Source organism: Octodon degus, unplaced genomic scaffold, assembly GCF_000260255.1.
Source record: "Octodon degus isolate 3935 unplaced genomic scaffold, OctDeg1.0 scaffold00050, whole genome shotgun sequence".
Classification (NCBI taxonomy): domain Eukaryota; kingdom Metazoa; phylum Chordata; class Mammalia; order Rodentia; family Octodontidae; genus Octodon; species Octodon degus.
The window spans coordinates 3,525,216-3,538,129 of NW_004524626.1; the positions used below are offsets into that span (position 1 = coordinate 3,525,216).

The 12,914-nt window shown below is 40.5% G+C and overlaps 1 pseudogene; it reads right to left on the reverse strand.

The window, feature by feature from the left end:
• Nucleotides 1-10,990: 10,990 nt before the first annotated feature.
• On the reverse strand, nt 10,991-11,575 carry LOC101590847 (annotated as a pseudogene).
• Nucleotides 11,576-12,914: the final 1,339 nt, after the last annotated feature.

Here is a 12,914-nt window from a genome sequence, read left to right on the forward strand (position 1 = left end):
AAGATTAAAAAACCCCAACTATACCCATTGATTCATTGAGGAAAGATACACATATTTTCACATACATATATATGCATATTTGTATTTAAACAAAAGTGGGCTCAGATTGTGCATTATGGTTTATAAGGATAATCATGACTCATCTTTAACTTAGGTAAAGTTCACTCCTTGTGTATGAGAGGCAATTTAAGTAGGTTTTAAAAAAAATTTCTTGGGGCTGTGGGGATGGCTCAGTAGAATAAGTGCTTACCCGGCAAGTGCAGGGGCCTGAGTTCAAACCCCGGTTCTGCCAAAAAAAAAAAAAAAAAATCTTCATTTTGCCTGTGAGAAGAAACATGAGACTGGGGACAGGAATGTGCTGCTTCCTCAATCACTTCCAATTTCTGCATCTTTCTGTGACTATGATTCTGGTTTTCTTACGTGGCATAAACTCAAGCGTACTCTTCTGGGTGCTGATTCACAGAGCAACTGTCTAGTATAATAGAAAAGAAACCCCATATTGAACCTATGGCGTTTGGTCTCTAATGTGGAGATCTACAAGGGTAATACTGACTACCTATGGTCGGTTTCCATCTTGGGCCACTTTTAAAGGCTAACTTCCGCACGAGGGAAGCTCTTCCATGTTCTACTTGTTTACTTGAATGTACAGTTAATATTTTACATTTCCTTAAGTAAATTTTTGAGAACATTTCAAGTGACTTCACAGCAATCCATCACATGGATTCCCCCAGCCTACTTTGATCTATTATTAATAGACATCTGGTTAATTTCCAATGTTCTGTTATAAATAAGGCCATGATAACTGCTGTGTTGAGATACAACACGAGGGCTGCTCCTTATTTTTGCACTCATTCTTTTTTTTTTTTTGGTGGAACTTGGGATTGAACTCAGACCTTGCGCTTGCCAGGGAAGCGCTTATTCTACTCAACCATCTCCCCAGCCTCCTGCACTCATTCTTGATGCTGTTCTCGTGTCTTTCTTTGTGGTACTTTTGCCACTCTCATGCTGATAAGATGGGGGGGGCAGTGACTTCACAATAACCAACTAAGGGTTACTTGAGGTGACACATACACAGTAAAACATGAACTTGATTTGTGTGTGTGTGTGTGTGTGTGTGTGTGCAGGGTCTCACTATGCAGCATGGACTCATAGCGATCCTCCTGATTCCAGCCTCCCTAGTGTGCTGGGATTACAGGTGTGCACCACCACACCGACTCCATTGCCTGCTGTGTGTGCCCGGGTGATGGGGCCTGCATGTCATGCGGACTTAGGCCAGCACTTAGTCTGCTGAGCTGTCTCACCAGCCCTTAAACCATACACTTTTAATACATTCTGTGATTTTGTGGACTCTTTGCTGTAACCCCTGTTTGGAGGGCTAGTTTGTCTTTGGTCGTGTGAGCTATTTCAGACTCTTCTGTAGGGTTGTTGGAGAGCTGCTGTGCTCTAGCGCCTTCCTGGCTTCGTGCTGCCAATAGCAATGGCGCTTTCCAAGCTTCGAATACCTCTGTGATTCCAGGCTTTGGGCCTCAGACCTGTGTAGCTCTCCTGTCAAGTTTAGGTTGCCCTGAACAGCTGCATTAGGTAGTTACATACATTTAAAGGGTGGATGGAAGACTAGGAGTCTTACAGCTTTACGAAAAACTCTTCAATGGACTCTCTTTGTCCAAAAATCATAGATTCACTTCCTAGGATACATTGTCAGATGTGGAATAATAAATGATCAAAAGTATAAACATTTTCAAAGCTCTGGGCATATGCTGACAAATTTCTCTATAGAAATTTGGTACCAGCTTACATTCATAATTATATGTGAAAGTGATATTTTCACTGAATCCTTATCAGCACTATTATTTGCAAAACAAGTCTGGCTGTACATAAAATCAGATTCTACTCTGATTTTACACTGTCTTTTATTTATTAATGGAGTTGAATGTTTTGCATTTTAATGGTTCTTTATCTTTTGTTATTCATATTCTTTGTCTCCCCCAATGCCCCCTCACCCGCAAACATTTTCTAAAGTACTAACAACTCTATGTATATTAAGTCTTTGCTGAAAGACAATGCTCAGGGGCTGGTGAGATGGCTCAGTGGCCTAAAGCACCTACTTAGAACAAGCTAAGCTAAGCAAAGCACAGGGACCATGGTTCAATCCCCCAGCACCACTTGCCAGCCAGCCCCGCCCCCTGGTGGGCTGAGCTGCTCACACACACACACACACACACACACACACACACACACACACACACTAAATAAATAAATGTGTGTGTGTGTTTTTTTTAAAGACAATGCGCAAACCACACAAGATACTTTTTTTTTTTTTTTTTTTTGGCGGAACTGGGGATTGAATTAAGGCTCCTGGGCTTGCCAGGCAGGCACTTATTCTACTGAGCCATCTCTCTGGCCCATACATATTTTTTTAGGAACAGGAAATCATAGGGAAAATGTGTCAAGGAAAGACACCCACCAACATTCACACGAAAGTCTTTGAATTAAGTAAAGCTTTTGTTTTATCCAGGACACTGTGGGCTTTTCGCTGTGGCTTGTGGGAGGGATGTTACAGTGTTTCCTATGTTGTGCTCCTCTGAAAGTTGCTTCACCCACAGCTTCTGAAGCCGAGGTGGCCACATTTTATATTAAATTAATTAATTAATTAATTAATTTATATTTTAGAAAAATATATTTTAGTACAGAGTAGACAGGGTCTCACTATATAGATCTGACTCATAGTGATTTGCCTGTTTTCAACCTCCCAAGTGCTGGGATTACAGGTGCACACCACCATGCCCAGTCTCAATCCCTGTCTCAGCATGCACTGGGGGTGGGGCTGGCACGGCACACTGGGGATCAACCTCAGCCACTGTGCTCTGCCTAAGCAGGTGCTTTAGTCTGCTGAGCTATCTGGCTGGCCCCACATTTTATACAAGCGACTTGAGGGACAGGACATCTACTCAAGGGTCACCCGTTAATAGGCTGTCAGGAAACTTACGAACTGTGCCAGAACTTCTCAACGGGAGTTAGAAGGGGGGAGAGACGGCCAATTAGTAGTAAGCCTGAAAGAACAAACATGAAGAAGGTGAGTGAGCCAGATGGGGAGAGGACCTTGGAAGGGAACATAGTCGGGTTCCTGCCTGGGAGATCTCCATAACCACATTCACCTTCAGCTTTAGTTTCAGCAACCAGAAGCTCTTTCTTTTCTGTGTGTGTCTCTTTACTTGAGCTTCAGTGAATGGACCTTTGCTATTTATAATTAAATTAACCTGAAGAAACAAGGTGGTTGTAAGAAAAAGTTATGGAATTAAAACTATCTTAGTTATTGTAACTCCACAGAGACCCCCATGGAGCCATGTTAATAGTTTTCTTCATGCAACAATTGTTCAACATAAAACCAGTGTGTATACAAGTCTATATTATTTATTGAGCTGAGGGTAGAGATACAGAGATAGATTTGACAGTCTCCAGCAGCATACAGTTCAATCACACTTCCACATAGCATTGTTGTTCATTACTGCAGCTTGTCAGGTCAATGGTGACCAGCTAGTTGCTAGGCAACTTGAAAGACAGGGATGCCTAGCAATGTCTCAAATGGATGCAGCATCACTGTGATATGAATTCTTCTTCTTCTTTTTTTTTTTTTTTTTGGAAATGTTTGCCAAGAATTGTAAAGAAATTGTAATTTTCTGTAAAGATGGTAGCCTGCCGCTGTTTTAATAGATGTTGGCCCATGACGTGTAGATTCTGAGTCGCAGAGATGAAAGACTTTACTATAGCCAGGTGAAGAGCATGGGTTTTGTGTTTGCTTTGAGTTTTCTTTCCCTTTATGTCCCAGGGAGGCAATGCAGAGAAACCCAGCGCATGTGTCATAGCTGAGAACCACCAAGCTCAGCAGAACCAAATCTTTTATAATGCCCTGCAAGTGAACCTGCCTGACATTGACCCCGTGGGGAGACATATTTATTATGCTGGACAGTAACTTGCCCTTTGCTCTGGAGGGAAACACGATCTTTGTTTTCTTAAATGTTCACTATCATTATACAAATATCATTGAACAGAAAGTCCTGGGGCAAATGCTGCCAGTGTCTGCTTGGAAGAAATGCAGAGATGCTAAATATTCCTGGAGAATAACCCTGACAGAGTTTTCTGCTTGCTTTTTAAAACTTATCATTAAAAAATTAATCAAATAAAGCTTATCATTCACAATTCAGCTCTTATTTCTACTGACGTGAAGTGTCTACTCTAAGCCTGTCCTGTTTCTCTCCTTTTTTACCATTGCTGCTTACTGGATACAGCAGTTAGAACATTTTTTGTTTTATTAACAGAAATTAACTTTCTTGAACTTGAACCAAAAGGAAAGTTAGCAGAAGGACACTGGATTATTTATTAATTTAAAGAACTACCGAGTACCTAGTACTGTTCTGGAACCTTGCCTGCCAAGGTTCATGGCCATGTTGGAGCGCCGTCTTCAGCATGTATTAACATTAGGAGGTTGGGAGGTGGGTGGGTCACATGCCTGTAGTGCCAGCCCTGGGGAGGCTGAAAACAGGAACCCGAGCTGTGTACTGAGACCAGAAAGGCACAGACCTGGTAGGTCTTGGCTGTTCTTAGGTTGCTTTCTTTTTCTCTTTCTTTTCTTTTCTTTTCTTTTCTTTTCTTTTCTTTTCTTTTCTTTTCTTTTCTTTTCTTTTCTTTTCTTTTCTTCTTTCTTTCTTTCTTTCTTTCTTCTTTCTTTCTCCTTTTTTCCTGTACCGGGGTAAAACTTGGGACCTTGTGCTTTTCAGGCAGTCACTTATGCCACTGAGCTATATCCCTGGCCCTCTTGGCTGTTTTTATAGAAAAAGGAATGGCTTGTGGGCAGCTTTGGAGGCATCCCAGTTGCTTTCAATCACATCTGCATTTATTTGAACTAATGCTCCATTGCTCATAAGAATAAAAGAGTTGTTTTGAGTATTATTATTTCACTTCATGTTTTAAAAATCAGTTAAGCACAATTTCTCCATGTATGTTATTTTCTTGGCCATCATTTACCATTTCCCCTTTTTTATTCTGGAAAAATTTGTTGAAGTTATTTGAATGAACTGATCTTAGCCAATTTGGTGACATTGGTAAATATAAGTAGCCTCTGGAGGTGGAAGATAGATAGGACTCTGTGTCTCTTTTTTATCAGTCTTGCTGCTGAATACAAGTAGAGAAATGCTTAGCCCTATTTTACTACTGATAAAAATTTATTAGATAGCCACATATCTTCAGGAACATTATTTCAACAATTAAAAAATTGTAGCATTTTATGCTAATTAGCACACTTGCTGAGAAGATTTGAGTAATGCTCTTTGAAATGCCAGAGTAGCCACTTCTAAAGTTAAGGATTTTCCTAACTGGGATGTTTCCAAGTTTAATCCGTCCTGGAGTACAGACTCACGTTTCTTTATTTCCCAGGTGGACGTACATACATGAGACCTCCTGAAATATTTTTTAAAAGCCAATTACTAGACAGACAGTCCAATGAGCCAGAATTTAGGTTGTTAGTCATGTGCGCTTGCTAATTTCCATATTCCTTTGTAATTAACATTCCTCCTGACTGGATTAATTGGGTTTGCAATAAGTAATCACATTTGTAATACTGCAACTGTTCCCAAATTAATTGCTCATGTGCTCAATGAGCCATTACATGTTCTTTTTTAAAGCTGCTCGGAGAGCCCACAATTTGAGTGCTACGCTTCTAAACATCTTGGGGTGTGTGACCCAGAATCATCCAGGAATGTGATGAAAATGATAAGCCACTGGTTCCTAAATGTTGAGACTATAGGAAAATCATTTTGGTTTACTAATGAAAAATACAATTACTTTGACTCCACCCTTTGTAGTGGATATTCCATGGGGTCTGGAAAGACTTTGAGAAATATTGTATATATTGTCTTCCTGAATAAAGGCACATTGGTATATGCTTCGTTCTTTTCCAATGAGTTGAAAAGGGAGGGTTTCACACAGGTATAGCTTTAGTCTAGCACAGGGCAGTTTTTCCTCAGATGTGCTGCAAGTTACAATCACTCAGGGAGTTTTAAACAGTATTTCAGATCAATTAAATCATAATATGAGTAGTATAGTGGTCTAGGGTGATTAAACCATGTGCATGATTTCTTTTTCCCAAACGTAGATTGGAGAGTTTTGCCTCAATATATCAATCTATATTTACTGAATGAGACTAATGTGGCAGATACCTTGGAAAAGAGAGAATAAAAAGAAACCTGATAATCCTATAAATTTAGCAAAATCCTCAGTTTAATTTGTTTGTTGGTGAGAAAGCACATCGTTTTTGGCTTGATTTTCCTTTCTCTCTTTCAAGGCTCAAAGGATTTAATTAACTTTGTGCTGTTTGACAGATATATTTCCCCAATTTGAGAGAAGAAAGGGAGGTTTTAAAAAAATTATATTACCAGGATATTTTCTGTGATATTTTAGTTGAAGAAACCCAAGAAGATGTGTGGAACTTAAAATTGATCCTAGATTCATGATATTCTAATAATATGCCAAGCAATAATTAAAAGTAAATATTCATTATTACTAATCCAGAGAAATTTGCTAAATGAACAATTTTCTGGATGTTATCTGAAGAAGAAAATTAAAATTCCTTTGATAAGGCAAAAAAATCTTACAATGATGAACAAAGTAGCTGATGGAAAATTTAGTTACATTACTAAAGTTTTAGAAATTATTCGAAACTTCTATATTATAAGAAAAAAGTAGATCTGTAATCAGCCATAGAAAAACTACCCTGGAAATGACTATAATCAAAGGTTTTTCTATGTTTCTTTGAAGTGGATCCACTTACAATATTACTCATATAGACACTCAAAGCACTGGCAATAATAGGTGATTTAACAGTGTTGAAAATCCTTCAGTGAAACCATATAACCCGAGGCTTTCTCTGAAGACATGAATTTAGTAATTATGGTAATTGTGCTGATAACTCAAGATTTCCAATGCCAGAGACAAAATTTTAGAAAAATGGATTGTAAAAATGAAGCATCACAGTTTGATAGCTTCAACCTAGGTGGCTTATTGTCCAGTTGTGTGGAAGACCTGTTTCCGGGTTGGCAAAGGTCAGACAGCTTTCATTCCAAAACCGGTGTTCTTAACAATGTATGGTGGTGACCAGTTAAATGCAATGCATTTCTTTGGTCAGCCTTTTTTTCTTTTTCTTTTTCTTTTAATTGTGAAGGTAGGATTGTTTGTTTACTTCTTTTTTTTCCTTATTTTTTATTTTATTTATTTATTTTACAAAATCTCAAAACAAGATTTTAGGAGAGTAATAATGGTTAGTACATTGTGTATTGTTACTGCCAAAGTAGTTTCTTATATTACAAGATATAGGCAAGAAATAATAAATAAACAACAGTTTGTTTACTTCTCTAAAAGATTGAAAAGGTTTCCATCTTTTGAACTAGGACTTCTATTCAGTTGTGGAGAAGGGCTCACCCATGTTGCAGGAGTTTGAAATGGTGCCAGAACCTGGACCTGAGGGGAACTGAGGAATGATTGACTTGCAGATGTATTTTCCTGTTAGGCCACCCTTGCTAGAGAAGGGTGTGCTCATAGGAAGGTGGCTCTTCTTTCCTAATGGTGGAGTAAAAGGTTTCTTGGGTGGGTCCTGCCTTGGGATGACGCTAATGGGTCTAATGGAGCTGAGTGCCCACTTCCCTCCAGCTTTACACGTTATTTATTCCCATCTCTGATTCTAACAGCCACGTCATTAGTAGTGTGACCATTCTGCCCATCTTACAGATGAGGACTTCAAGGACAGGATTAAAATCCACTTAGTTTTATGCTTAAGCTCTTGTTCTTTCTGTCTTATCTTCTCCTTTCTGTTCTAGATAATCTCTCAAACGTGCCCACCGATTCTTTGCTGAAATTCTAAAAGATTGTTCACCACGTTTTGGAGCACGATTCAAACAGCCCTACTTTAAAGACTTTTTTTTCCGTGGGACTCGTATTTGTGACTTCCATTATCAGCTCCATGGGAGAGAAATTAAAGATGAGTCAGAGAGGCAAGAAGAAGAGGGGGCCCTGTGTCCATGATATCTAGCACTACATAACCTGGAGAGAAGCCAATGTGCGTGGGACAGATAGGAAATAAACACAGGGAGCTGTTCTATTTTCTCCTCCTAATTGAATTTTCATTCTCTATGAAAGCTCGAGTGGCCACGGAAGGACCGGGGTGTTCTATTATCCAGCCAGCAGGGGGAGCAGTGGCCTAGAAGTGACAACCCGACGGGTGAGAAGGCCTTGCAGTCAGCCCAGTGGGTAGTCCTAGGTGTGTGACCCTACCCAGTAATCCGGGCAACAATAGATTCTATTTCAAAAAGATCTTGTCTGTCCTCCCATTTAGTTTATGGTTAATTAAGCTGTGGGACTCAAAAGCAATAGGGTACTAGGAAAAAAAAATCACTTTGATGGTAAAAGATATTTTGTGTTTATGAATTTCATTTACTATGTGGTGAATTGCAGCTTTATGTTTATCTAAGAGCCTACTAGAATTGTTAATTCTAGCCAAAATTATTTTTATAACTCGGGCCCGGATTAGTCGATTTGCTTGGGAACACTCAGATGAGCAGACTGGGTTTTATCAGGACATTTAAGATTCAAGGGAAACAATTATTGTCCTTTTCAGCTTTTACGGTGCTGGGATCTACAGTCTCTTTTAAGTCATATAAGTTTTCTCTAAAAATTAAGTAACTAACAAATTTGTATTTTATCTAAAAGGAATCACTTGTTAATTAACCTCCAATATTTAGTTTGTTTGTGTTGGAGGCTTTCTGGGGAGAGGACTTTTGGTGTTGTAGTTAAAGTTCAGGCTGTAAGGGTCAAGACTACTGAGGGATAGGGCAGAGGGCTTACGCTAAAGAAGAACAATTAGAAGTCAACTTCAAAAAAAAAGTCAACCTCTATTTTAATTTAAGCTGATGCAGGTTGGTTTTGGGGTATCAAGATGGGGGAAGCGACGTATTTTGAGTTAGATGTTTAAGATGAGTGATAAAAGTTTTGCTTCTGCAGCACAAGTCTGAAGATGCAGAAGGCTCAGTGGCTCCCAGTGATGTTTTGGCCTGTGGACTGCTTGCTGGTATATGAAGAGAGAGTGAACCTTCTTTCAAGAAAAATGCGCACAAATAACATTTTACATAGCGTTTCAGTATCCATTGATGAAGCCCCTGAGCTCCAGGGCACTTCTTTAGGACAGTGGTATTTAAAATTGGAGGTGTGGTGGGTAAGGGTGCAGAATAGCCCACTGAAGTATGGACTCTTTTATTTGTTTTTATTTTCTCCTTTTGCACCTGCTCTTGTAGAGGTTTCATATTATGCATAATATATTAATGCCATAGTACAGCTATACCATTTGTACACAGAAAGAGCCAGTTAGGCATTGGTGCTCAAATTTTTATTCACAGGGAGACATAACTTAAAATTGATGGATTATCAATTTAAAGAATCATACTAATCAAATTCTAGAGTCTTCTCTCTTAATTTCAGGGCCATTGATAGGAAACTCAATCAAGAGTCTACTGCCAGTGACCCCACAATTGGGTCCTAATGCTATGAAGTCGGGTGTGCTTGGCAGTGTGCTCTCAGGCACAGTCCCCTACCCCCTTCTGGGAGCTAGCTGGAGTGGGTATGCTAACGGAATCAATAAGATCAGGTATGTTAGTCTGATCCTTGTATAATGTGGGAGGCCCTTGCCCAGTTGGTTAATGGTGGAGCTCGTGCTGCAAACCACAAAGTCTATGCCCCTTTCATTGACCTGCAGGGATGACTCAGTGCTCCTGGGCTGTTGTGGCCCCAGGGCTGCAGTTCCAGGCATTCTCTGAGGATGCAGAGTTGCTAAACCTCTGGGTGCTCTAGACACAGAGCTAGGAAACATACTTTTAGCTACATGATCTGAAGGGCAGGAACTTGCACTAGCCCTTCAACCTTAGCTCTCTCCTGCTGCTACTGTAATACTATTATATTTCAAAACAGATAGAGGGCCCCAGAAGGGTCTAAATACATCTGTGTATAAAGAAGATTTACAATGGGTTGTTAAACAGGAGTTCTGAGGCTAGCTGCACTAGAAGTAACAACTATTCTTTCTCCCAAATTTCCCCTGATATCACTGTCAAAAGCAGAATACTCATCTAGATAGATTTTTGTTTTGACCTGGAATGACATCTTCAACTTTTCTTATCTATAATCCAATTTCTGAACTTCCTTTTCAGTGATATTAGGTGAAATAGCTTTAAGAAGTCCTTTGGCATTAATGATAATAAATGTGCTCAGTACCATCCAGGTGTCTCTGCTCTTTGCCAGTGCATTACCTGTATTGATTTTAGAATTTTAGATGACCCTTTTTGTCGGACTTGATTGATATCCTCTCACCAGACTTTGACTGTCTACTTCTTCCCTCTCTTGTGTTCCTCTTCCTTCCCATGTTCATGAGAGTTGGAGGTGGCTGGCCTTCACTGGGTAGCAGAGGGTTGGGAATGTCATGAGCACTGGCTCTTAGGCCTGGAGATTGCCTCACAGGGGGCTGATCATGGAAAGGTCAAGTCTTTTTTTTTCTTTTTTTTGAAATACTCATAATTTTAATGGTTCATAGCTTCTGGTTGGCTCTGAATGGGACAGTTAAACAATATTACTTAAAGGCCCCCAAGCACGTTCATACCCCCTCAGCAGCGTTGGCTTCTATCCACAATCCACTGCCTAGTTGACTTCCATAGCCTCAGACCCCTTCCGGGGTTATGGAAATCACATTTTTTGTAATAAGCTGAAAAAAAAACCCCTTTGTACACCCATAATCTGTGTTCTTTTTTTTTTTTAAACAAAAAAAAAAAAAAAAAAAAACAAAAACAAATATTAAACCAAACAGCTTCCCAGGCTCCACTGCCTCACAGAGCAAAAGTGTTACTGAGGCACTCCAAATCCTTTGGGTCCTCTTGTCTCTTGCGGGCTGTGTTTCTGATCCTCTCCCTGTTCTCTGGAGTCATACAGCATAGAGTTCGTAAATCCTCTCTACACAGTACACCAAGGCAGCCAGCGCTATCGTGTTGTGCAGTCTCTTTCTGTGCAGGCCGTCCTTCCGGACCAGCACCACGGGGTAGAGGAGGTGAGTGTGTGCAGAGGCAGTCGAGACAGTTTACAGGCAGCATACCCCACTTGGTACTTGCAGCAAGGGTCAGACTGCCAGGAGATCCCACAGAGGGTGCAGCAGGCCAAGCTCAACACACCAGCAGGCAGGGAGAAGTAGTGGGAATAATCTAAGGGAAGTGCCAATGGGGTGAAGAGGCAGGCGGTGCCAGCCAGCACAGCCGTCTTATGCAGGCAGTTGCCCACAGTGATCCAGTGCGCTGTCTCATCACTAGTTCGGGTGGGCTCAATGACAGTGTACTTGTATTGTGCTCCCAGTGCCTGCTCCAGCTCATACTCAAACGGGTCCTGGGCATTCTCGCCATTGTAGATCTCGTGCACGAGGTATCAGTCTATGGCTGACAAGGTTACCCTCTCTTGGGCACTGCTGCTGCGGGTCCAGATGCCTCCTTCCCCACGGGGCCATCTTGGAGACACTCGGTTCTCTGGTGTCTGGCACCACGAGTCAGAAAGGTCAAGTCTTTTTTCTCTTTCTTTCTTTCTTTTTTTTTTTTAGCTGAATGGGGGATTGAACTCAGGCCCTTGCGCTTTCCAGGAAAGTGTTTATTCCACTGAGCCATCTCCCCAGCCCCGGTCAAGTCTTCAGGACCTTGCTTTCTGTCCATTTTTCTGCCCTCAGGCCCTGGGAATGGTCACAGAGGCCCTCTTGGCTTTGTGAATACCAGACCTTTCTCCTGTACGGCTTCTGGAGCAGAAGCAGTTAGCCAGACAGAGGACTGGAGAGGTGAAATGAGATCTCTAGGGAAAGAGGCAAGTTCTGTCCAAATATCCTTCTGCGGCCTGAAACTAAGGTTAATTTCCTGAGAGTCCCATTAATTAATTAATAGTGTCCTCTGCTGTCCTTGGAGAGTGTTTGTTTAAAATTCTATTCACACATTAGTTTATTCTGTTTTTGGTAGCTGAACTGTGAGAACCCTGCTGCTGCTGCCGGGCCCAGCTTTATACCCTCTGCCCCGTGTCTCCCCAGGGCAGCTGGCACACGGCGAGAGCAACCGTGAGCTTTGCCTTCTTCTTTAGGAAATAGGTGGGTGGGAAGCTGGGCACGCGTTCTCTGGAGAGGGCCACTCTTCCACAGGGATTGCTATCCTATCCCTTGTTGATGGTTGATGACTCATTTCTTTTCATAATATTTTGAAGGTTTTTTTTTTTTTTTTTTGTAAATGACACAAGTAGTAAATGTACACTATAGAAAGTTTGGAAAATTTAGGCCTAAAACTCTTGCCTAACAATAGTACGTGAGAATGTCCACCCTTAACATTTTTTAAATGCATGCTTAATATATTTCTAATGACTGTATTTGAATATTCATTTTAAAAACTGGATATTCCATCCTAAGCAGTTTTTGTTTGGTTCAATTATGTCATCATGTTACTGGAATACCAATAACTGATTTCACTATTTATTGATTTCTATTAGATATTCCACAATATGTTTTCCTGTTGTTGTATAGTAGATATACCATTGTGTTTCTAAGTACTTACACTTAGCTTGACAGGGGTCTGTTATTGTTCTAGTGAGAGATTGGGCCATATAGAGTAGTTATTTCCTAAATGATGCTTTCTTGTACTATCAGCTTGAGACTATAGTATATATTAAATTTAGAGAGTCCTAGTTGTTTTGTCTTATAAATTTGCCCTATTTCAATTACTTATTTGGAGGGAATTCTAGCATACAGATTTCAGAGATTTGGCTTTCTTTATATTACTTGATTAGGTGCATCGACTGACTCAAGTCAGACACAGTAC